Here is a 26,321-nt window from a genome sequence, read left to right as displayed (position 1 = left end):
TGAGGTCAATCTGCTATCATATGCTGTAATGCTGAGCACTCCTCTTGGGCAATTTTCTGGATGTTCTTTGGCCTTCAAGGATAAAAGCTACAATAGAAAAGTATCATCTCTACAGCCGTCAAAATCCATTTCCCTTCCAACCCCCAATTTTGCCAGCACAGTTACCCCTGTTGCTGAAATGTTAACACAGCTGAAGATTACCCAAACTGATGGGGACACCTCAATCCAACATAGAGCATACATCGTGCCAGCTGCAGGTAACAAGTAATTTTTGGTACAACTACACAAAAACACTAGTGTTAAATGTAAGGGTGGAAGTTAAAAAAAATCAATCCTTCAAATTTTCTTAAATTCCACCCAACTTGGAAAAGAAGCTTGAATTGCCACGTTAAAACACTTTTTGTTCTGTCCATTACCCACGCACCCTGTCTGGTAACGATGATTATTTCCACCCGCTTTGTAAAGCAGCCTAGAAGGCGACTCATCTGCAGAAGAGCCGCTGTACAGAGGCAATAGATCATGACTGCAAAATAAGCAAGTGTTATTCTAGAAAGCAGAGGAATTGTGTCACACCCCGAAATGGTATAGGATTTTTAAGGGGTGGTTTTTTTGGGATTTTTTTAATAGTAAACATAAACAATTTCTACAGAGTGTAGAAATCCCAACCTTAGGCTTGTCTTTGTGAAGTTTTAGTAATTTTGAGAAGCAATGCTAACTCCTAAACCTGAATGCTGTCCCAGTCCAAAAAAATTAAGTATGCAGTGAGCTTTATGGAGTCAGAGCTTGTACTGTGTCAGAAAGTAAGGCCAAACTAATTACATACTGGACTCTATGCAACAATTACAGATAAAAGATGAGGAATGACAAAGCTGTAACAAGCTATAAAAATTAAAAAAAAATTACTAATCACAGCAGTGACAAGCAACACTTCAGAAAGAACCAGAACTAGACGAATCCAACTGGACAAGTTAAATCTTTCTGCCTGCAGAAAGTGGTGTGATCTGTGTTCACAAGTCACTTCAGGGAATCCCACCTCTGCCATCTGCAAAGGTCTCAAAGAAACAAAAAATATCAAGACAGAAAGAAAGCTGAAGGAAACCTATTTAATTATCATTGCTTAAAACCTGCCCTAGCAGTTTCAAATACACAGTTTCAGTAAACCATTCTGAATGGCAAACAAAAATGCCAAATCTTTATAAACCTATTTACAACTCAATGTAAAACAACCCAGTCACAAAAAGCTGAAGTCTTCAAAGGCGTCTGTATTGCCTTTTTTATTCCAAGGTAGAAGCTGGCTGGTGATAAAGGTGAAAAAGAGATATCATTTCCTAAAATTATATGAATGCCACTACTAGCATAATGCTAGCTGTTTTCCTCACAGCTTAGCAAAGCTTTGCTAGTAAAACATGAAAGTTGGAGACAGAGTGCCATCTAGTGCTGCACAGCCTCTTTGCAGGTCTCTCATGAAACTCAACCGGGTACTCCCCCCAAAAAACTCCTAACTCAAAGATAACTCACTCACATACAATAAGAAAATAAGGCTAGGCAAGTTGTGTTTTCATTCAAGAATAAATCTAAAACAAAACGAAACAAACAAAACGCAAAAAAACAAAAAACACCAACCAGTTATTATGGGTGCCAAATAAATATGCTTACATTCAAAGGAAAATACCATCAGCACTTACAGAGGTGTCTATCATTGGGGAAGGAGGGAGGGCAGAATAACATCAGAATTACTTACAAACTCTAGCCAAAGTTTCCTTTGGAGATTGCTAACCTAAGACCTAATGGCCGAATGACTAAAACACTTATTTTAGCCAAACTCTAGCACTAAAAAAAGAAGTTGGTGACAGGCAGGGATAAAACGGCAGCATCTTAAGGATTGTCTCTAAACTTATATTTAAACAAACTCTGTATCTTCCCTTCTGAGCTTTCCTATTCATCCACAACCCTCCCTCCAATGCAGAACCAGCACCCTAACTTCCATCCTCCCTCTAACACAAGAAAATGGGCAACAGCCAAGCTAAGTCCCAAACCAAACCTCAGTGCACTCCAAGGTTGCAGGATGTCAACTCCAAAGTTGCAGGATATCAAGTTCTTGCTCTGTACTGAACATCATTCAAGTGGACTACAGTGACACCACAGTGATTCTTAGCTCAAAATAAATTATGTAGCAACTCAGTTTGATTTTAAGAACAAACCTATCCCTTGCAAACATGTCAAAACACCCTTTAAGTCCCAAACTCTACCATCATCATCTTTGCTTCCCTAGCTCCGGTAGAAACCAACCTTTCTCACCTGTTTCTGCCGCTGCCCGAGCTACACTATTGCTCTTGGAAAACCATCTTGTGATCCCATATCCTTGGCTTTCGTGCACTGTTAGCTATCTAGTAATTGCCAGCTTTCTCAAGACCAACTCTGTTTGGTCTGATCCCCTCAACTGAGCGCCTTCATTATGTATTTCTTCCTTTTCAGGATTACCACATCTGGGGCATTACACTTCCCACTTCTTGCCTACCAAACCTTCAGAACACCCACTGCCTTGTTCTGGATCTAAAGGGTTTCTCCAGCTGCTCCCCTCCACCTCCTTTCTTCTGCACATACACCCTGCTCCTAGCTACATCTCTCCTAATTCAAATGTTAATTATAGCCTGATCTGGATCAAGTGGCTAGTAATTCAGAAGACATTAGAAGGTGATGCACAAAAAAATTTCTAGAAAGAAAAAATGTCTTACATGTATATTTATACCCACTAAAAATTATCCCCACTACAGCACATAATGCAAAAATAAAGTAAGGAAAACAAAAATAAAAATTGGAATTGGTTTGGGCTGTTCATTCTCTTGGTTGTAAATAACAAAGCACTGTGACAATACTATAGAAAATGATCCTTGAGGCTGCCTTTTTTTTCCCCCTTTGCTATAAAAAATTGCTGGTCAGATAGCTTTAGTAATAGGCCTCCCCCACAAAAATCCTTTTGATTAAAAAAGTCTGAGAAAGAGCAGCCTGTCCTGCGTGCACTTATCTTCTAACTCCAGAGCAGGCTGTAATTCTCTGATTGAAGACTATGCTCAGTGACAGATCTGTCTGGTTTACATTTTTTAAGTACACTCACTAAACAAAACCATTTAAGACGACTTTTAAAAGTTCTTGGATTGTATTGTTAAGTTTCACAATTTCTGCATTCATTAAAAAAATCCACTTCATTTTTTTCAAAAGGTCAACTGGAAAAATCTTTCCAGGAAAGCCATAACAGGCAAACGCATCAGGAGTTCCCATTTGCAGCCTTGCGTTATTGCAGAGTTTATCCCCCAGAACAGGGGCAACCAAATCTGGCCCACCCCAAAGCGGCCAAACCATTAACAATGAGGATGGTGTAGACATGGACTTGTGGCATGGACGTATGCTCAGGAGACTTTTCCGTTTTCCAAGCCGCAGAAAGCGAGCAGCAGCTGATGCAGAAGTACCATGTTGATGGTGAACCTTTCATACCTTCATCCTTCTCCCCGCAAGCCAAAGCCTCACTCAACTCTGCCTGTATTCAACGCCCACGTTGTAATGGACACTCTGCTGCCTTCTCCATCATTGCATCAACCACAAGAGGAAAAAACTGGGGAAAGAGCAGAGGTTTGGGGAATACAGCCCCAAAGAAGACTGAAAGAGACAACAAGCTCAGCTACAAAGCTCCTTAAAATGCGGTCAGAGGCAGGACATCTTGGGTTCTGTCACCAAGCACCAACACAATCAATGTTCTCTCTAGCTATGCTTTAGACAATCCATCTGGCTGTTCTCAGGCTGGCAGGTTCTATACCAGACACCACATACACGCTGAAAGAATGCCAGAGGAGCTTAAATTTATTGCACATGTATAAATTAATGCTAGAAAACATTTAGGAACTAGCTTTGCAGGTCCTTCCTACATCTCGTGCTCAACTGGTTAAATAAGAGGGCCTCAGGCAGCCTTGGAAAAGGCCAAGCCATGAGGCTGACCCTACAACTTCATTCTCAATGAGTGCTGCCTGCAGGACAGGGACTCAGAAGTAACCTAAATAAATTCAGCTGAAAGTACAGAGGAGGGAAATCTCTGGGGATGAAATGAAAGAGATCTGGAACAATGCAAGGAGGACATTCTGGGGACAGTGGAACAGAAGTGACTTGCTTTTGTTTTCAATTAATAAGTGGAACAAATTCCTGAGTCTGTTGTGGACTTCAATTTTATTTTATTTTTTTCCCCTTTAAACTTCTGTAGTGGTTTTAATCCTTCAGAAACATTTTCTTCTCATTAAGCTACATAAAAGCATTAGCAGTTTGTTTAATCTTATTCTAACTTTTGTAATAAACAAATTAACTACTGAGCAATGCAAAAAAAAAATTTCAAGAGTGGTGCAACAGCTCCATGGAAAAAAGGTCAAAGAAAGTTTGCAAGACTAATACCTGTTTAATATCTTAACTGTCGGGGTTCAAAGCTTTAGGCCTTGTGCTTCACAAAGTTTATCCCCATACTGACATAGCAAGTTGTACTCCAAAGATACCCCACTTTGTGTATCGCACCTGAAATTATCTCAGTGGAAAAGCAAGTGTAGAATTTGCTTCCTGTTTTCATTCTGCTAATTAAACAGAATTTAAGACCACTGTTTTGCCGTATCACTCATATAGGTTTACATTTATGTCATGAATACAGAGAAATCATTTTTTCCCTTTTAGGAGAAGTATAAAACTATTAGTTATAAGTATTTTTCATTATTGTTGTTTAGAAAGCATTTCTGCATGTACTTTTCCCACTTAGACCCACTTATCTTGCACACACCACCACCGTATTTTCAGTCTCCAACAGAAATCATTCCAATCACTGTAAAATCCAGCGAAATATCAGCAATAACCCATTACCAAAAGGTCCTGGAGTAGACAACAAAGCAGTTTCTGAAGAGCAACACTATATTATTTGGCAGGATAACCCTGGTTTCATAGCTGGAAACACCTTGATTTCAGCAAGGTTCTGGCATGGCCCCTGGTGGGTATTCTCACAAGCACTCCAGGAGCAATGCTACACAGAAAGTTACCATTAACCACATGCATATGCTACTCAAAAACCATCCTAAAAACGACATTACTTGTCAATGACTGGCCTCAACCAGAAGGAGCTTTTCAACAGGGCTTCCACATGCATTTGTTCTGAGCCTGGTTTTCTTCAGCGGTTTTATTAGTAAATTGGAAAATATAATGCAAGCTGTACTTTCGAAATATGTTGGTAACACCAGAGTGAAGGGAGTCACAAGCCTTCTGGAAAGCAGCAGCCAAAGACCTCAAGAAACTGGAAGTGTTTCCAGAAGTCAAAAAGGAAGGAGGTCAATAAAGGCAAGCACATGGTAGCTGTTCATGGAAAGGTCAAAATCAGCAGCACATCAGGATCAGAGAGGGGGCAAGACAGACCACATCAGCCACCTGCCATGGTACCTTATTTAGTGGTCCATGAAGAGCCAAAGGAGTTTGGTTTAGATTTGAAGACAAAGGGCTGGCGAGAACACAGGGAGCTCAGAGCCATGGAAGAAGCCCTCTATGTTAAAGAGGGAGGAAGGTGAGGAGTTCTACAGAGCTGGTACAGGAAGGATGAGAGCAGATCCACTTGCAAAGAACTAGAGTAGATTTTGTGATGAAATACAACTGAAGATTGTTCAAAGCCCTGGAAGAAATCATGCTGGGACACTGGAAACCTCATTCATGAGAGTTTAAAAATAAGTTGAACAGATGTTTGTTCAGGGATGGAGAGAGGATTTGATGCTGCCTCAGGAAGAACAGGCTGCAGGACCTCAGGCTTTCAGGCACTGCCACCAATCTGGGGTGGTAAACAGTTCAGCAACAGGTAAAATACTTTCTGGCTTTTTTTGTATTTTTTTTATTTTTTTTTTTAAACAGGGTCAAACAATTAGAAGCTGTTATCCCTATTTCACACTGAACCGCCGGAGACCAGAGCAGAGGACAGACAGGAGCATCAGTCCAACCTCACATCACCTACATCCAAACACAAAAGAGCTATTTCAGCCTCACCAGAGAAACACACTATAAAATCCAGACTACTAACAGAATACAGACAGAGAAAAAGCCAAATAAAAACATGATTTAGCATGCAGACAGAGGCACTGCCACAGCAGCATCCTGAAAGCCACCACTGCAAACAACAGGCAGTACATAGGTATCAAAAGCATTGTGTGAAAGCAAAGTAGGGATATTATTAATATGCAAAAGCCTTGTCCTTTGGAAAGTATGTTTTATATTATGGCCTTTATGAACAGCACACTATACTCAAGCTCTGGTCACACCTGAGTCCAGACACCTCATTTGCAGAACGAAAGACTCTACCCCTCCCAACATCAGTGTAGCAATGAAGAACTTTGAAGATTGGAATAGCAGGACAAGGCAACAGGCACAAACCACCCTACAAAGCCACTGGCAGACTGAAAAGTCCACCTGAACCACCAAATTCCAGAAAAGAATGTCTGTGCTTCAGTACATACCTACATATTGCAGGAGAGAGAAGAGAGGGGAAGAAGTGGTTCCTAAACTAGATAACAAGATACCAATATTTTTGGTGGAAATTATCCCCTTCTAAAGAAACTTCTAATAGCCTCTCACCACTCAATGTAAAAGTTATAATATCAACTTAAAAACTACACACATCACCTCATCTTTTTCAGAGAGAACACAAACGATTAGTGTTTGGCCGTGTTTCACTCCCCACTCCTGAAAGTCCTGTGAGATGAAGACTATCTTCACCACAAGGGTGACAGTTTTGGACATAAGCACTTTCTACTGGACACCACTCTTTTATGGCTGTGCTATTTACCCTACCAGCAACACAAGAAAGAGGAGAAAATGAACAATTGACATTGAAGAAAGGCACTCTCCCAAATCGTCCACAAATCAGGTTACTGATAACAGAATATCATTTTTATAAACTTTACAGAATTAATATTTTAACCATTACATCTATAAAAGCAGATTAGATTACCACATAAAAATTTTAGTGTCTATACTTGCTGTGTTATTGTCCAATAAAAGGTTTTTTTCCTCCTAACAAAGTTCATTTTGTTGTCTTATGCATTGTTTAAACAAGTTGTCTTGGACCCTCCTTTCAGCCTGTGGAGCAATGTTGTCATAACATCCAACAGAGGCACAACAAATCCTCAAGACATGCACGATACTAAAAGCGCTGCATTACAATACCACACAAAGCGCATTAAAATCGACAGCAGCATGATGGATAACTTCCAGGCTCCAAGTGTGCGTACCAGCGCCTTGGCAAGAAGAGGGGGGCAGCAACGTTAGCCAGCACGACACATGGGCTCACGCATGGTCTTTAAGACCAAAAGGAGTTTCATTGACTCCATCGCCTCCAAAGGTGGCATGGTGCACAACAAACAGCACTGGCACAGATGTCCCTGCCCGGCAGCCCACGGTACCCAGCAGCACCAGCTTCCGGCTTCTCTCCTCTTGCAGAAGAACATGGTTCATTATCAAGGTCAACTCAGGGTCTCACTTGCAGGCAAAAAGTTCAACAGGATGGCACAATTCAGCTCTTCGCTGCCAATTCATTGTGTTGAGAAGTTCCTGACTTTCAACAGCAGGCAGATTTGCGCTCTGCACACAGCTTTGGCAGTGGAAAAGAGCTCTCTGCCAGCTCTTACTCCAGTCCCACTAAGAATCTCTGCTTCAGCCTGTATATCCTCTCCTGCACCATCAGCACCCGCAAAGAGAGTGAGGCTACCTTTAAGCATTTTTGCAACCTTGATCAATTTAATCAAAGCAGCTTAGGAATAATCACACAAGTGACTCCAGAAGGAAACTTTACACAACGGGAACTTCTGGCAGAGACAAGCATCTTGCTGACCCAATTTCTCCCATCAGCATAGCCCTGAGCTAGAGAAAGCTCGCTCTCATTTACAGCCCAATAATTGCTTTCTAAAACTCACTTGCAAGTCTCAGATTAGAAAAGATTTAGGCTTCAGCTGCCTAAATATAGATGCCTACTACCCTTTGAGACACCTGCCTAGGGCATGTCAACCTGGCACAGGACCTACAAAGGACCAGCGCTTTTTCAGAGAGGCAGCTGGAGGCCAGACAAGATACAGCCCAGGATTAAAAGTGGCACTAGGTACCTCAGTTCCTCTGGCTGAGTCACTCCCCACATGTTTTAACTCAGTTTAAGAATGAGAAGCCCTTTTGTTCAGTTTGAGAAGAGTCAGCTCACAAACCCAGTTACACGTGCCAAAAAGCAGAAATTCTGAGGGTACTGAGGAAGCTAGCAGAAGTGTTCACCAAGCCACTTTCCATCGTTTATCAGCAGTCCTGGCTAACCAGGCTTAACTGGAGGTCTACAAACATGACATCCATCTACAAGAAGGGTCAGAAGGAAGATGTGAGGAACTACAGGCGTATCAGTCTGACCTCAGTGCCAGGAGAGGTTTTGGAGCCATATGGATCTTGAGTGCCATCACACAACACAGACAGGACAACCAGGCAATCAGGCTCAGTCAGCACAGATTTATGAAAGGTGGGTTCTGCTTGGCTAACCTGATCTCCTTTTATGACAAGGTGACTGCTTAGTGGACGAGGGAGAGGCAGTGAATGTTGTCTGCCTAGACCTTAGTAAAGCCTTTGGCACTGCTTCCCACAGCATCCTCCTGGAGAAACTGGCTGCTCGTGGCTTGGATGGGTGTACTCTTCACTGAGTAAAAAAAACTGGCTGGATGGCTGAGCCCAAAGAGTTGTAGTGAATGGAGTTAACTCCAGTTGGCATCCAGCCACAAGTGGTGTTTCGCAAGGCTGAGGGGAGACCTTATCACTTTCTACAACTACCCAAAAGGAGGTTGTAGTGACTTGGCAGTTGGTCTTTTCTCCCAAGTAAAAAGCAATACAACAAGAGGAAATGGCCTCAGGTCGCACCAGGGGAGGTTTAGTTTGGATATTAGGAAAAAAAAATCTCTTCACCAAAAGGGTAATCAAGCACTGGAACAGGCTGCCCAGGGAAGTGGTTGAGGCACCATCCCTGGAGGTATTTAAAAAATGTGGTACTTAGGAACATGGTTCAGTGGTGGATTTGGCACTATTAGGTTTACGGTTGGAAGGTCTTTTCCAACCTAAATGACTCTGTAGGAGACATGCTCACAAACCAAATTTATTTGATGAATGTACTTGAAAGGTCCCCCTCAAAGTATAAAACTGGTGATGAAAGAATATAGTTACTACATTTTACCTTACTCTTGTAGTTCTCCATTGTTCCCCAGGCAGATACTGCACCACATCCCCAGGAGCTATACAGTCAAAATAAGATATAATAAGGGATGCACAAGAGTCTCAAAGTGACCATGAATTCAATTAAGCTTCACAAAAGCTTCATCAGAAAGGCATTTTACAACCTGTGTTTCAGTTGAGGAGAGATGTGAAGTGACTTCAAGACAAGACAACAGGGCCAGCTCTAGGAACAGAATCCAGAACCAGAAGCTCAGGGCATATCTGTTGGGGTGAGGGAGCTCAATAAATAGCAGTATGCATTTGCTATAAAAAAAAAAAAAAAAAAAAAACAGAACAAGCTGAGCTGGTTCTGCTGAGCTGGACCCACTCAACAGGGGCAGCATCCTGGACTCCAACAAAACCAACCAACAAAGGTGTGTCAGAAGAGAGTCATTTAACCCTCCCTTAAGCCTCTGTTGTCCCGACTGATCCAGGGTTGAAGTTTGAGACTCTAATGCCCAGTTTCAGATGAGTAATCCCCTCCTTGCCAAGCTCAAACTGCTGCTCACTTCTGAACTGCAGTGCCGTAATTGCAAGCCCATCCTCTTTCTAACTATGGATGCCTACTCTGGCAAACTCAGCCAGAGGACATGAGACTTAGTAACAGCAACATCCTCAGGGTGGAAAGCTAGATTAAAAGACAACAGAATTTTGGATGTATGACTACCAGAGGAGGTCCAGACTCATTCCCATGCAAACATGTGTCTACTGAAGAGAGGAAAAATAGTAATGGGCTTAAATTGCCCAGGAGAATTAGGTTAAACATTAGACAGTTTTCTAACTGTAAGAGTGGCAGAAATCCAAAAGGGATCATCCAGGCATGTTACAAACTGTCTTTAAATTGATCATTTCTAAGAATAAGTTAGTAAAACATCAATCAGGAGCAGCTTAGCTGCATTTGCTGTTGAAAAGACCAAATATCTCCTCAGAGGGAAGTAGGTGGCATCTTGAAATCCCCCGAAGCCCTGTTTTCTATAGGTCCAACCTATAGAAGAGCTGAAGCACTTTGGAAACTACCCAATCTTAACCCTGAAGCGGAAAGAAATGGTGTTTCTGGCCCCAGGTACTAAACCCTTCCAGGGTTTTGTAAGAATTGCAAAGAACCCAACTCAACTTTCACTGACAGCAACAGACAAATTCCCTTTTTCTTCATTTGCACAAGATCAGCTCTTTAGTTATAATAAACTCTAAAACCTTCTTAAGCATACACTTTTCACAACAACAGACTTTTAGACCATACGTGAATGGAAAAATAGAGCCACCATAAAGCCACAGCCATCTCTGGGGTGGAATACAGCTACTCTGTGCCAAACAAGATTCTGAAGGAAACGAAGAATTGCACTAATTGAAAATATAATGGAACAACGTGGTTATAATGTCCCTATTAAAGAACAAATTTCAGACGATAAAAGACGTTAAGAGGGAGAGCTTGAACAAATTAGCTTTCAGCCTCCAAAAGAGCCAGAAAACGTAAGGAGCAACTCAAAGCCAGGCAAGCCAGAACAAATACAACAAACACAAATACCCCCAACTGAGGCAAGTATGGAGAGAACTGGCCACGAGCAGAGCTTTCAACTTCCCTCCTCTTTTTGTGAGCACAATGGAAACAATTCCCCCAAGAACAAAAGCGATGCGTCAGCAGGCCTTACTCTCTCAAGCTCTTTCAAGTTGGAAGGACAGTTGATTTGCACCATGTGTAGGACAGGAATGCTTGCTAGAACCAAGTGAGATAAATTTCATCCCATCCAAGCTGGTTAACATTAAGACAGAGATGAATCATCTTTACAATGCCTGTAAACAACACTGTTTAAAAAAGGAAGAAATCTAATGATACACCCTAGCCACACTTACTTTGCAGGAAGTTTCTGAACGTTTATACCATATGTACTATTGTTAGGAAAAGTGTCGAAATAAGGGGGCAGACACAAACCCACAAGAATCGGAGGATGTGGACATAAAGCTACCACAAATGTTCTAATCTTCCTTCTGCTGCGCCTGCAATGGTGTTCCAGCACGTCTAATCCTTTACGACAGGCAAAGGTTGGGGGGAGATGATACACTCAGAGTAATGGAGTAGATGTACATCAGATGTGCTATTTATAACAAGAGACAGAAAGCTTAGTGGAATCATCTGCTCTGTCTTGGGTTGATTGTCACCCTGACCTTTAGTGAAGCACTGATTTTTAAAAGGGGAAACCAAAGTATCTGAAACCACAACAGTGTGGGTTACCTTTATTTGGTAACTCAGATGTGAAGAAAATACCAGAGGACTGAATATGCAAGTCCCAGTCAAACAAGTGGCTACAAAAGATCCCAGGCTGGACAAAGCGCCTTGTATGTGTCAGGACATTGAAAGATCTCCCCACTTAGCTTATTCAGTGGGAGATTTAGAGGCAATTTAATTACTAGATGTGAGTATATTCCTCTAAAAAAAAAAAAGTCTGACAGAACAATTTAATTCAGGGAATAAAATCTTAATAGCATCAAATCACTGCAACCTTAAAAGCCAGATAAATTCAAAGCAGAAAGGGGGTGTAATATTTTTATTTGCATGCTTCCAGAGCCATTGGTAGAATCCAACAAAATAAGTGGAGGAGTCAACGTCTCCATCTAGTATCTTCCAAGCTGGACGCTGCTCAGTGCAACATACACTAACCTGACACGGTATCTTGCTCAATATGGGCACAAGAGGGAAAATCTACAGTCTGCAGCATGCAGATATGCTGTGCAGTACCTCTTTAAATACATTTTGCCATGTAAAGAGGTACATAGTCTTCTCCTTACCCCGACAAAATTCCACAGCTAAACTAAACTAGACAAGAGCAGACACTGCTGCTCAAATATTTTGCAACATGAAGATGATCTAGAGTAGTGACCTCAGGGGTCAGTACTTGGGCCAATACTGTTTAACCTCTTCATCGATGTAGAGACAGAGCGTACCCTCAGTAAGTTTGCCAATGATATAAAACTAGAAGGAGCGACTGACAGACTAGAGGAGTGTGTCACCATTCAGAGGGACCTGGGCAGGCTGGAGAAATGACCTGGAGAAGGTCAACAAATACCAAGTCCTGCTGCTGGGGAGGAAGAGCCAGCGCCAGGCACCACTACATCTGGGGCTGACCAGAAAGCAGCTCAACAGAAAAGGACCTGCTGGGCACTAAGTTGACCGTAAGCTACCAGTGTGCCCTTGCAGCAAAGAAAGCCAACAGATTCCTGGGCTGTGTTAGGAAAAGCATTAGCCAGCAGGTAAAGTGAAGTGATCTTTCCCCACTTCTCAGCACTGGTGAGACACGTCTGGAAAGCTGGATCCTGGTCTGGACTCCCCAGTACAAGAGAGATATGGAGCTTCTGGAGAGGGAGCAGTGAAGGTCCACTAGCGTGATTAAGGGACTGGAGCATCTCATACAAGGAAGAGCTGAGAGAGCAGCGACTGCTCAGCCTTGAGAAGAGAAGGCTGACAGAGGGAAATTTCTTATCAGTGTATGTAAACACCTGATGGGGTTTGGGAGTGTAGAGACAGAGCCAGACTCTTCTCCTTGGTACTCAGTGACAGGATAAGAAGCAACACACAGAAAATTCCATTCAATGTAAGAATAAAAGAGAAAGAAAAAAAGAACCACAAGATTTTTCACTGTGAAGGTGATTCAAACACTCAAACAGGTTGGCCAGAGAGGCTGTGGAGTCTACATCCCTGGAGGTATCCAAAACCAGACTGGACACCAACCTGGACTGACCTGCTGTAGACAATCATACTTCAGGGGCAGGACTAGATGACCTCCAGAGATCTCAGTCAGCCTCAGGTATTCTGTGATTCTGTGAATATTTTCACCAACACAGATTTGTCACCATGTTTTTTATTCCTTCTCCACCTCCAGAAAAACCCCAAAGAAAAGAATTTCAAAGGGGCCCAGCAAATTGTTAAGCTAATAATGCAATTTAACAGATACTTTCAGATGTTCTTATCTAAGCAGAAATATTGCCAAAGACAAAGAAAGTTGTTAGAGTAAAATGTTACTCCTGAGTTGTATCAAAATATAAAGTGTTTTAATCCGTGTGGCATTTTAATGGCTATATCTTTTTAAATTATATAGAATAGTTTAATGTGACATGAAGAAACAGCTACCTCTAAAGGTCTAGAAAGTACCATTGCCAGGGGAAAGAAGAACAATCGAGTGAATCAAATTGAGTGTTTGGGGTTTTTTTTATTCTGTAAATGCCAGCAATATCCCTAATTACAGAAGTCATGTTATTTGTGCCCAACAGAGGACACCACTATTAATAACTGCAGCCACCAGACATTAAGACTGACTAACTAATGTAATTCCTCTTTTACTCCTTGCTAATGCCTCTTTAATAACAACAGCAACCCTACAACCTGCAATAGCTGCACGAGACCAGTGATGCACAAAATCTGTTTCGCTTCTGGGTCAAACATCCTCCTCCAATTTGCCAATTAAGAATGGCTAGTTTTTATACTGTTAGCCAATCATCTCCTCAGAACAGTATACTATCAGAATCCAGCAGCACCTAGACACCTTCATCCTGTAGCAACTCTCACAACAGGGTCCTGCACTTAAGTCTCATCTTCCTCTTCTTCCCAAACACGGCAAATTTCAGAACGTTCCAAGACTTCAGCAGATGAACACACTGTTTTCATCTTTGGTTGAAGCAAAATTCAAGTAGTTGCGCTAATACTTGAGCTAACCAAGACTTGTTTCTTGCTGGCTCCTCTCCCATGGTTAATGGATTTCAGTGTCTCAGAAGGTGAAGACATCAACCACCTCATCCAAAGATGGGACATTTATACTGTCCACGTGGATTCTCCAGTGTCAAGTGAGGCACAAACTTCATCTTTTTGTTCATCTACAGCCTCTTCTGTTTTACCAGGCCATCTGCCTTCATGAAAGCTGTAAGATGTCAACACCTTTGAGATTCCTACATCTGTGTCCAAGCACCCTTATATAGGGAACCCAGAGGCATCAATGACCAGTTTTATCTTAGGAACCTCTTTGGGAACACAGGCTAAAGGATATTATCTCCACTCCTATAATATCTTGCAAAAAAGACAACAAAAGAGGCATCGCCTAAGTGGGGATAATGGGATGGCAATAGAACCAGTGCTGGCATTTCTCACCTCTCTTGGTCCACTTCCTGTGATAGGAGGGAAATAACCACAAAACCTGTCATACCTTTGGGACTGTCGTGAACTTCAGCTTTCCTGCAGCTTCTTCACACATATAACTACTGTCCCTGGGTCTAGCCAGGTCATCACTCCTTCAGCTCAGGAGGAAGGATCTAATCCTACCTCCTCCTTTAAACACTAGGAAGGAACAGCAACAGGGAGTGATGAGATGTGGGTTTGCTTATTCTGGCATATAGTTCACTTATGTCTCAGCTATAACGGATTAGTACAACAAAACATCAGAAGACATTCAGACACTGGGAAGTGATTTTCCGTCATGCCACTTGATAAGCATTTCACTAACAGAAAGCTTAAGATTTAAAGTATGTCTTCACCTTCACTATTTCATACACTTATTTCACCTTAATTACATGAGTGTTTTGCAATTCCAACACAAGGAAGAGCTACACAGAGCTGGATAACAGCGACATAAGTACGAAGTAACTTGCCCAGGCGTACAATATAATTCAGTTAGAGAACAGAAAAAATAAAAGTTTTATTAAAAAAAGCAGCCTCCTAAATACTGAACAGACACCATCATATGATGTATTTTTTCTTGGAACCAGACATCCTGTTGATTTGCTATATAGCTTTATAGAGGGAGGTCAGTTATCCAGACTCCCCACCTACCCTATATAAAGGCTTCCAGAAGGATTACTTCAGGTGACCACCACAAGCAGACAAAAAAAAAAAAAAAGCAGTGGGAGACCGTTTTGTTGGCAATTCTTTTGCAGTGTCGATTTTCACAGGCTGGCTTGCCTTTTTGCCTTTCAAAATGAGATAGATTCAACCTTGCCTGAGAGGGATCGTGTAGGCACTTCTCCAGGTCCTCCTGCTTGTCTGGTCACAGACTGATAAATGACTCAAAAAGACTCAGCCAAGTCAGGCCAGTCCTCTGAGTCTGGAAGAGCTGGGCTGGGAGAGCTGTTCTCCTGACACGCTTTCCTTCAGGAGAGAGCTACAGGATACAGGAGGTTTCTATAGCAGAGGAGACTGCTTAGATCCAAGCAGAGAACTACAATTCAATTGACACCCAAGCTGCTGAGAACATCCAGAAGAAAGGCCACAGGGTCAGCAGCAAAGGAAGGGAGGGGTAAAATAGTAATGCCGGAGCATGCTCTAAGATCTCTTTCAGGGTAGTATTTATCAAAAAACAGAACAAAGAAAACAAATCCCATGCAAGATGTACTAACAAGAGCTTAATCCACCAGACACTAAACAGAACTACAGCACCAGGCCAAGAAACGGAAAGAAGAAAACTCTGCCAACACCATGACTGCCTTAACAAAGCGAAGCAAGCAACAAAGATAGCCCATAGGTACCCAAAGGCTCTCCCCAATTACAGGGGAATATAGACTACCAAGAGGAGATGCCAAGAAACATTTTGCTCCTGAACTTGTGCGATCCCCAAAAGGGCTTTAGGACAATGCATTTTAGGAGTCATGACAGCTCCGGGTTACAGACACAAACTCAAGACAATGGGAAAACCAGAGGGTGACTGGAACACTCAGGGAAATTTGAGAAATAAGATTGCTCTTAGGACAGAGCTTGGCTAAAACAAGCCACACACACACACAAGCACACTCTCCTCAGAGGTAGCATGGTGCAAAGTTATGGCCATACTTATATGTAGTCAGCTAAAATCCTCACCAAACCAATGTTCAGCCAGCAGGTTCTAGAAAGCAGATTTAAGTCAAGAGGTAGATCAAAACCAGGGATTAAAAGACTGAAAAGGTGAAGTCACATGTGCCAGATATGGGGGTGACTTAACCATTGCTAGAAATTCTGGGGGCTTCTTAGCCTACAGGATGACTGCTAACATTAAGCTTTCTCACCAGCTCTTCCACAAACTCCAGCTTGGTGGTTCACGGCTTACGAAGCGCAGAGGAGGGGGGTTTGGATGAAGCAGACACACACAGATGAGGGTAATTCAGAGCCACTAAAGGGACAAGACCCTGACGACAGCAAACTAAAAACTGAGATTATCCCAGCCTTTGGGCCACCAGACCTTTAAGTGGCACCGCCACCCTGTGTTGCAAAGGCTGAACTGCATGAGGTTTAGCTCCCCCAAAGCACAGCAACTGTCAAACAATGCGTAATATGCTTTTCAGCACGAAGGCAGCTAAAGCAAGGCCAACTTTATTATCTGGAAGGCCTCGACTTGAACTCTGCACGCAGAGAGGCTGAAGCCAAGTATTTCACGCTGATGCGCGATCCAGACTCCAACTGCAGTGGGTTTCGTAAGAGTCGAAGCCAGACACAGAATCAGCAAGAGGAAAGTTTGCTCAGACAACTGAAACCTGAACAGCAGAGTTACCAAAAGCAATTTGGAAATAGCGTATCATCTCCTGGTTGAATAAACTCAGCTCACCGTTTCACAAGATCTCGCTGTGCTGAAAATGAGGACAGCAGCCTGCAAGCTTTGGTTCCCACTTATTAAGGTGCATACAAAGCACAAAGTGTTCTGTAGTATTCCTGGAAGTATAAGGTTACAAAGGATCTCAAAACGTTTGTGTGCGTGTTTTGAGATCAGCAGAATACTTCTTGAATCGTGTGTATGTTAAAATAAGAACTTAAACCAACCACATACCAAATGCTCTCTCTTATCAGGAGCTACCAGAATACCTTACAAATATCAATCTGTCTCAATTTCCCTTTGAAGGGAAACATCGTGCATATTTTACACTCCAGCAAACACAGGCACAGAAGAATTAAGTGAAACGCCTATGGCCACACAACAAGCCATAACTGTGCCAGAAATCAGAGTGCTTCCAGACACCAGTCTTTTCCCCAGGAGCAAGGAGGAAGCTTTAACCTCACTAGAGCAAGTCACCTACAAATTCAGATGATAAACCAGGCCAGTTCTCCTCCTACCCACCTCAGAAGCACAGATATTCAGCGATCAGTTCCAGCCTCCAAAACAAGATAGAAGACATGCCAGCATTGAGGACAAAGAATTGGAGCATGATGTTGGAGCAGCACAAGCTGCTGCATCCATCAGCCATAGCAAGTATCACACACTGGAGCTGTGCAAGCCCCTCAGCAGGTGAGGAGAGCAAACTCAAGTTGTTCATCCCAGACCACTTCTGCCATTCAGTCTCCAATACCTCTCATAAAAAGTTCTTTCTCTCCCATAATCTCATCTCTTATTTTCACTTGTTCCACTCCCATCCCTCAAATTAAATAGCCTCCAAGCAACAAAGAAAGCAGCTTCTGAAAAAGGGAAAGCCCACCATAACACAGAGACAAGTTGTCCTAGTACTTATTTCCTAGAAATGGTGCTTCTATAACAAGCACAAGCTGTCTGTGCAGATTCACTGATTAAAAGACGACCATTTTCAGCTGCCATCTGTGCAGGTAAAGGTGTAAGTGCTCTTGTGTGAGACTGAGCTGCACTAGAAAAGTGATTGAGGATGACCCTAGAGACATACCAGGCCACACACACCCCCGCAACAGCACAAAAAAACCCTAAACCCAAGCTGCTCAAAGGGTTTCATCTTTTCTTCTTCCCTCATTTGCAGGAACCAGTTGCCAACAATTGTTTTCAGCAGCAGGGAAATTCCCTCGTGTGCTCCCAACTGCAGGAGCTGAATGCACTCATCCACCACCGCCGTCACCATCTGATGACAATTGTCACTGCAGAGCTGAGTCACATTCACACAGCCCTCCTCCTTCACTCAAGTCAAGCCGACATTTCCCCATTTCAAATAACCACACTTATTACCATTCATTTCAGTGAACTTAAGGTTGGGCTTTTTCTTCACAGGCAACAAATCGGTCCATTATGTACAAAGACAATTTATAACTTTAACCAAGAGTTTTTGGGAGAAAAAAAAAAAATCAACCAAAGCTGCTTTACAGCAAGTGGTTTAAGGATGTGATTCTTCATTACTTTAATTACTACAATAACTGCATGATAGCACAGGAAAAATTAGGACATTTAAGCATGACAGCTTAAGCATGGTCAGTCTTGTAGTGAGGTATCTGTTCCTCCTGTGGTTTTTAGAAGTGCTGATGACCCAATAGTGTATGTCAAACTTATTTGACCATTGCAAGCAAGGAAAAAATTATTTTATTAGCAAGCGAGTAGTGAGGAGCTAAAACAGCTCCAGCAGCAATCCTGCATAGCTACCAGAGAAGGGAGCTCTGTCACACACACAAATATAAGCTGTCTCCACTACCTTGGAGAGAAATAACATTTGTTCTGAATTCATTTTACAAAATCACAGCGAGAAGTGAAGTATGTGCTTGTTTAGGCTTCAAATTGAGCTAAGCACACATTTCAGCTTAAATATACTTTCATTCACAAAGAGTGAAGTCATTTCAAAGCACAGCAAGCCTTAAGTGGCACTTGACCCACATATAAAGAGGCTCTAAGCGTATTTTTCTCCTCCAATATTCACTGCTTGTGGATGAGGTAACAGAATCTGATCAATGTCCAGGCAGCTGTGGATGCTCCATGTCCAAGAGGCAGACACTGCAGAGAACATCCAAATATTAAGGCAACAAATAACTCCCACCAGAAAAATTTCACTCCGTATTTGTTAATGTATTAATTTTTCTAAAAGGACTTTCAAGCTTCTCCTTAGGGGAACCTTGAATGCACAGTTTTAGCATATCAGATAGTGATTGTGCTGATAAGAAACTCTTAAATACTAAGCCATATGTTGGGCAAACAAATTTTTTTAAGATGGAAATAAGGGCCAAAAGATACTGTTACCATCAGGAGTACCTCATTTGGAGAGGAGCAAAAGGAACGTAACTGTTGTCTGTATGGGCTGGATTGCTCCAGCTGTCACAGCTCTACATGCACGAGCTAAGGACGCAAGACACTTGTCAGTCCCCAGGTCCCAAGCATGATACATTTTTAAGGAAGAATACAACTGCTATTTATCATATTTACTGCCTTCACACTGCTTTATTAAGATACCTGGTTCAGCAGCTTGGTAAGGCAGAACAGAGCTGGACACCTGCAGCAAGGAGCAGCCAGACACCAGAGAGACAGGGAGGGCTTCCCAGAGACCCTGTGGACCAGGGGACTGTGCAGCACTTACTACCACACTAAATAGAAATAAAAAGCTCTTGACCAAGCTTTGCTGCTGCCTTCTATATCCTACAAGTCAGTGCTTGTGGACTTCACTTCATCCAGCCTGACTGATTTCTTAGTTGCCTTAATCTATTTAAAGAAGTTAATTATCCCAGTTTTTATTCTAATTAAACTTGGTTCTTTTTACCCTACTCTTTTTTTTTTTTGTCATTTAAAAGCCTTCCAACTTTCTTAGAAGGTTGCTATTAGAAGATCTGGGCAGATCTCAGTAGCTCTGCTAACTCAGAGGCCACTCACAGGATGCTACATGACACAACAAGGCCATTCCGTAAACATGGGGTAGAGGAAATACAAGATGATGGGCATAAGCAGATCCCAGGCTTGATGAATCGTCCTGGGATGTGGCACATAACTAATAAGCACTAAGTACACACAAAATAAACCATGAGGTCTTTTGAAGATATACTGGAATACTTCCCGGCACTGGGGGCTTTATCCTGAAAGCAAGCTTCCAATTTTTATTACACTTTGCGCTTTTACATGCTCTAAAGAGCATGAAAGAATGAAAAAAAAAAAAAAGATCTTATAAATATATCAAAACATCAAGATCTGGATGATGACAAGGCCTTTCCACGGCACTAAAGCCTTCCTGGTGGTCCTGCAAGAACCTGACAGGCAACCAAAGCAATGAGTTTGGCAACATTGAGGTAGGGAGAATGGAAAGCAAATACAGCACAGAAAGAAAGCAAGCCCAACCATGGGGTGGAACCCACCAACAACAGTCCCAAAACAGCAGCAGGAAAGCTACAGGAGGGGAAAAAAACAGGGCAAAGCTGAAAGAGCTGCAACTGTAGGTCTTTTCTGAACTCCTCACAGATATCCAAAATCAACAGATAACCAAAGCAGTAGCCAAGCAAAACGTACCACTACCCAAGCCAAACATTAGAGATCCCCATCTGAAAGCATGTTTGATGTAGTAAAGGGAGCACGCCGATATCTATTTCTTGAACTATCAAGAAAGTCTCCTTTCTCTTCTTGTCTATTTGCAGGTAAAGCCATCCAGAACACATTGCTGAAGAAAGCCAAACCTACACTCCAAGATGCAACATTTCTCATTTAAAGGCCGTGTATTGCAATTAAACCCAAGCAACTACTTTTTAAGCCAAGAAAGTGATTAATCTGTCAACAGTTGATAACATTGACCATTTCTATCAAAGCCTGGCTGTCTGAAGGCTGGCTGGGCTTAGCCCCGGCACGGCATTCCACCAGTTTCAAGGGGAGGCAAGGGACAGGGCTGGCAGGATAAGGACTTTTACATCCAGACAGCTGAAACAGTAGGTTTAGCAGTTAAAACACATCAGTATCACTGGAGATTTATTTCTACCTAGAAAAAGGCTGGAAGACGAGGGAGAGTAAGTTGGCCAAGCAGATATACCAACACATACAAGCAACCTGAATCTTGTACCCATCTCTGCACAAATCTGGTACCTGGGAGTTTCTCCTATTCTGTAAGAAACAAAAATTTAAAAATAATTAAAAAAAAAAAAATTGTATCTGCCATGCTGTAATCCCCAGAGTCTCAGCAAGAGCACTTACTGAAGGATCTAGAGCATTTACTGTTGGATCAGATCCACTCCCTAAAATTTAGGAGCAGTTTGGTATACACAACTGCAAGTGCTGCAGAAATGTTTTTAAACAAAGTAGTAAATTTCACGACAGTATTAAGATGCAATCTCTTTTGTCTTTTCTACCTATATTTCCAACTACGCAAAACACCTTTCCTTTTCCCTTAGAAGGGTGCTTAAGATCTCAAACTCTTCGCTCCAGCTCAGGAACATCTAGGACCAGAAGGCATCAGCCAGCAGAAGGATGTGCAGAGTCTCAGAGCTATGGGTAGCAGTGGGCGGTCACGCGAGCACACAGTGTCCAGGCTGTGAGCGAGGCAGGACCCGAGCTCTGCACACTCCAGATGGCAGCACAGGAACACACTGCAGCTCCTGGGAAAAGGACCCAACCAACTTGGGCAGCAGAGCAGACTACATCGCTCTTCAGCCTTTCCACTCGGAGGCAAAACATCCTTTTGTTTCAGGTGCCGTATAAACTAATCCTGTTCGATTCAGGGCTATACAAAACAGACAGGGTCTAAATTTTCAAACAGCAATCATTTAAGAATTTACAGTTCCTGCCCTACCCCTACAGCTAGATTTTTGAAACACACACAAAGTCTAGCAGAAAGAAAAAAGCAGCATACCTTCAGCTGGCTGAATCACTGCCTCGAAAACATGTTGCTTGCAATTACGTTTGTAAGAAGTAAACCCCAGTCTCCTCATGGCTGAAGAACACACAGCACTTCATTATCACAGACTCCTCAAGAGGTCAAATACTCTTGGGTCACATCACAGTATCCATGCGGAGAGGAAGCCATCACAGAGCGCAGTGCAGCACCTGAGTCCAGCCTCAAGGGACATAAGGCAAAGCCTGCAAACTGAAGACATCTAAGGCATGATGTCTTTCAACCCCTTTCTGTGCTCAAAAAACAAGGAGTGCTCTGGCAGAAAGCAGGCATTTCTACATCAGGGAAAACGTCACTTGTCCCAAAATCCTATAATCCAATTAGTCAGTTGTGGTTTGGGCTGGGTTGGCCAATGACAAGACAACAGATGCTCTCCCCTACCTCTCACTCCAAGGAGAGGAAGAGAGATAAAGAAATTTATGAGTTTAGGAAAAACTAAACTACCTTAATAAAATATTAATAATAAAATAAAAAGAAAACAATTAAGTAGATACTATATACAAATATACATACAAAACCTTACCAAGCTTCCAGGGAGATGTCACTGGCAGGCACTGGGAAAGTTCCTGCCGGTCTCAATGACAAATGGGAACTGGATTCCAGAACACACTGACAGGGATTCAAGGTAGACAAACTGACAGAGTCCTCCTCAGACATCAGCCATTGAAGAGAGCCATTGAAGAAGAGCCAGCCTGACCCCTTTGATCCCCCAGCTTTTATACTGAGCATGGGTGATGGGATGAAATACCCTACTGGTGAGTTTGGGTCACCCGACCTGTCCACTCCTTCCTGCAGGTGTGACCCCTCCATGGGGTAAACAACCCAGTCAGCTAACCCTGGTTGCCACAGCAGCAAGGATAAGTGAGAGCCTCTCTCACTGAGCAGAAAGTTGGCTCTACTTCACTCCAAACCAGTCCAGCAATCGACAGAGTCTTAACTAACCCTTCTCAGACAGTGTGAGAAGTATGAACAGTCAAAGAACCGTGCCTCTTCATACATACTTTACACTTCCCCATCCCAGTCCTGGCTGGAGCATATTGCTCCAAACCTGCCAACATGCCCATGCCAGCATGCCCACAACTGCTGTCATGGATGGAGGCAGAAAGACGTGGCTTTAGTAGAGGCAAACTTGTAGGCAAGGTGAACATCAAACCTGATCCATCACAGGATCACAACACTGGTGTGCAGTTCAAGCAGTAAGTGGATTATGGCTAATTAGGTTATTCTGAAACCACCAGATGAGGTCAAGTGCCGACATTCATACCTTTAAACCTCTCTCTCTCTGCTTAGGAGGAAGGGAACTCGGACTGCCAAGTGGGAAGAAAGGGCCAGGGAGTTACTGCTTGGCTTTTCTACCATCATTTTGGGGACTACGGTTTTCAAGTAAACTACACACAGAGTCCCACTTGTCAGCCAAAAAACTCACTGCACACATAAGGTAAATCCTTATTCACAAAGATTGCACCACAAAACAGACTAATGGTCCTGCTTATCCTACAGCTACTGAGTATCCCTTCAATAAGGGTTCTGTGTTGAACAGCCTTTTACTTATGATCCATGGATAGTAAACACTGACTCAAATAGAATAGCTCTAGCTCAGGGAGATCCTAAATCTCTGAAGTATTTGAAGCAAGAAGGCATATATATGAGTAACAAGGAACAGAACACAGAGTTATATTGTCTTGAATCACCTGCTGCTGTTTTCTCTGGGAGACTCCCGGACAAGCTTTGTACTCTTACCTGGTATTGCATTATATACAAATAGTATTCTGGGGGGCTGAAGCCTTCTACATTGATTATCTGCTTCCAGGCGGTTCCCTTTCCCCTTTCAAAGTTTCTCATTTTACACCTATCAAAACAGCTCAGCCACTTTCCACAGTTCAGGCTTAAGAAAAAAGGATTTTTTCAGAATATTAATTTTTTGCTGGCCCTCTCCCAGAAAACTACCACTCTCAGGATTTGGCATACAAAGCCTGGCGTTTGTACCCAGGAGTTGTTTTCCAGCAATACTTAGTAATCAGCCAGACTGGAGGTCTGCACTGCAGAGTGTGATGTGTGGGTGCACAGGGACTGTCCCCAGCCCAAGTCTGATCCGAACATCAGTGTCACACTGCCATGGGAAAGTCGGGAACATGCAACACACCTTTCATGCTTTCAGGTTTCCCTCCAGCAATTGATAAAATACCACAAAGGCCTGAAACATCACCTCCATTTATTAAGTCGTAACCTGCAGCAACAGAACATTTTTGCATCCGTCTCAGCTCGTTAGAGCAATAAGAAAGAGGGGAAGGATCAACTAGAAAACCTCACTGAAACTGTATATTTGGCTAATAATCCTCCCAACAACCAAAAACTACACTTTGCAACAAGCCCACAGATTCCAATTAGAAAATTGTGATTGCAAAACATCATGGGTTTTCTTTATTAGAGGCAAACCCAAATTTACTTTCTGGCAAGTACACTATGCAAATCCCATCTTCATGCCTCCCTTACCCACAGCACAATATATGATGCAGGTTTTGGCAAAAGAAGGGAGGGCACAATACATGGGCTCTCTGTTCCCAGCAGTGCTTTTATATATAAGGGTAATTTCACAGAGTAGAAAGAGAAAAAGGTACAGAACCTGAGATCTCCTTTGCAGGGTACAATATGGCATACTTGGTAATATCCTTCATCCTCAGTGCTGCTGTAAAAGAAACGCTGGGTTCACTCAGTGCTACTGAGCACCCTTTGCTTGCTCTTCTTACTCACTGCTCACCGACACATCCAAGTGGCTCTTCAAAGGTTAATGTAAGAACTGAAATAAATGTTCAGGGGCTGCCTAGAAGCAAACGATGTAAGCCATGTAAACACAACTGCTTGAATAAGGTAGTGCCCAAGATTAATCAGAAGGCCAAGAATGAGAAGGAAATAGAAGGAAACATATTAGATCTTAATAGCCTCGCTTTGAGAGCGTAAAATTATTCCCAACATCCACATGTTCTACCCTCCCCACACAAGACACATCCCAAATAATCCCACTACACCCTTGAAAAAGGTCACTTGTTTCCTAATTGCAGCCTCTGCTTGTCCCGAGAATCATCTCAACCAAGCAACAATACTGTATTTTGCCACTTGATGGCACCAGAGAAAATCCTAAATTTTCATACAATCAGGCCAGTTTCAGAAGAGTCAGGGAAGACAAGGTCTAAAGCCTAAAGAAAAAAGCTTATGGCCAAGGCTTTGCATAAGAACACAAGAAAGCAACTGTCTCCCGGACTATAATATTCCTGCATCCAAACAGTGCAGCAGCAGCAATCACACCGCATGTATTTACAGGCTACAAGCACAGCCTTTTCATGGTCTTTATAGGTTAGGTCACACATGACCTAACCCAGTGCCTTAGCTCCGATGACAAAATACAACACAAATCCTGGTGACAAGATATAAGCAACAACAAAGATGATGAGCACCAGCTATTCACCGTGGCAGCCCAGAGCGATCGCAAAGCTTGAAGGAGGCAGAACTGCACCTCAATGCTATTAGATCATGGATGACCGCTGCTCTTCAGCCATTATCTCAGAAGACCCTCCTCATTAGTTGCAAGCACAAAGCTGGCACTCGCCACCCGCACAAGACACACTTTGCCTTTCAGCACAACCCTTTGTACCCCAGTACTTCTGTAGCCGCACACTGCCGAAAAGCAGGGCAGGGGGGCAGGAAGGATCCAGCTCTGGGACCAGGGTTAACACCACAGACTCAGTGCCTGGGAAAACCAAGCCAAAGACAGACCTGAGCACACCAAGCCCTGCCAGCCCTGCACCAAGTCAAGGGGTGACAACGTAAATCCACAATCCATTTAAGAATACTCAGTTAATCAAGAGTCAACCACAACGCCAAGGTACCAGATTACCCAAATCCTCTTCATTCAGCATACAAAAGCAGTACTGGGATGCCACACTGGCACAGGAGACACAGGACCACATCCACCCCTGGGACTCAACCCATCTGGCTGGAGGACAGTTACCCCCTCAAGAACCAGAACCAAGCACTCACCTGCTGCAAAATATTTAAAGAAAACTCCTCCGCTACAGCCAGCCTGGATTATCACCCCATTACCTGCTGCCCTGCAGGGAACTAAATGAATTACAGCTCTTCATCTGCGCCCCTGTTAGCAGACTAAAGTTTCACCTCCAACTCTTGGCAGAATACTTCCGTAACGAGAGCCCATGAGAGCAGTATCAACACTTATTACTGCTTTCCCCAGATCACCTCTTAATTTTGAAAAATCGCTAGCCTGAACTGGCTACAAAAGAGAGGAAAAAAAGAGAAGGAAAAAAATAAAAATCAGGTTTGAGTGTTTTTAAAACACTGCATGTTTCAGAAAATACCTATTTGTGCTAGGTAGCCAAGAAACAAGTATTTAATAGTTGGTTCAAAAGACCTACTAAGAAGCACTAGTCTCAAAAACACACATGAAGATTTTACCTCTAATTTATCTCTGTTGTTATTAGACCAGACAGCCTTCCACA

At 42.7% G+C, this 26,321-nt stretch overlaps 1 protein-coding gene across 10 annotated transcripts in view; it reads right to left on the bottom strand.

Annotated features, from left to right (window-relative positions):
• The window catches only part of EXOC6B (exocyst complex component 6B), a 311,137-nt gene that overhangs the window by 259,530 nt on the left and 25,286 nt on the right, over positions 1–26,321 (bottom strand). The gene's annotated exons all lie outside the window — the stretch shown is intronic.

Source organism: Calidris pugnax, unplaced genomic scaffold (assembly GCF_001431845.1).
Source record: "Calidris pugnax isolate Ruff unplaced genomic scaffold, ASM143184v1 scaffold14, whole genome shotgun sequence".
Classification (NCBI taxonomy): domain Eukaryota; kingdom Metazoa; phylum Chordata; class Aves; order Charadriiformes; family Scolopacidae; genus Calidris; species Calidris pugnax.
The sequence above is the reverse complement of the archived record's forward strand: the minus strand, read 5'-3'. Positions and strand labels throughout refer to the sequence as shown.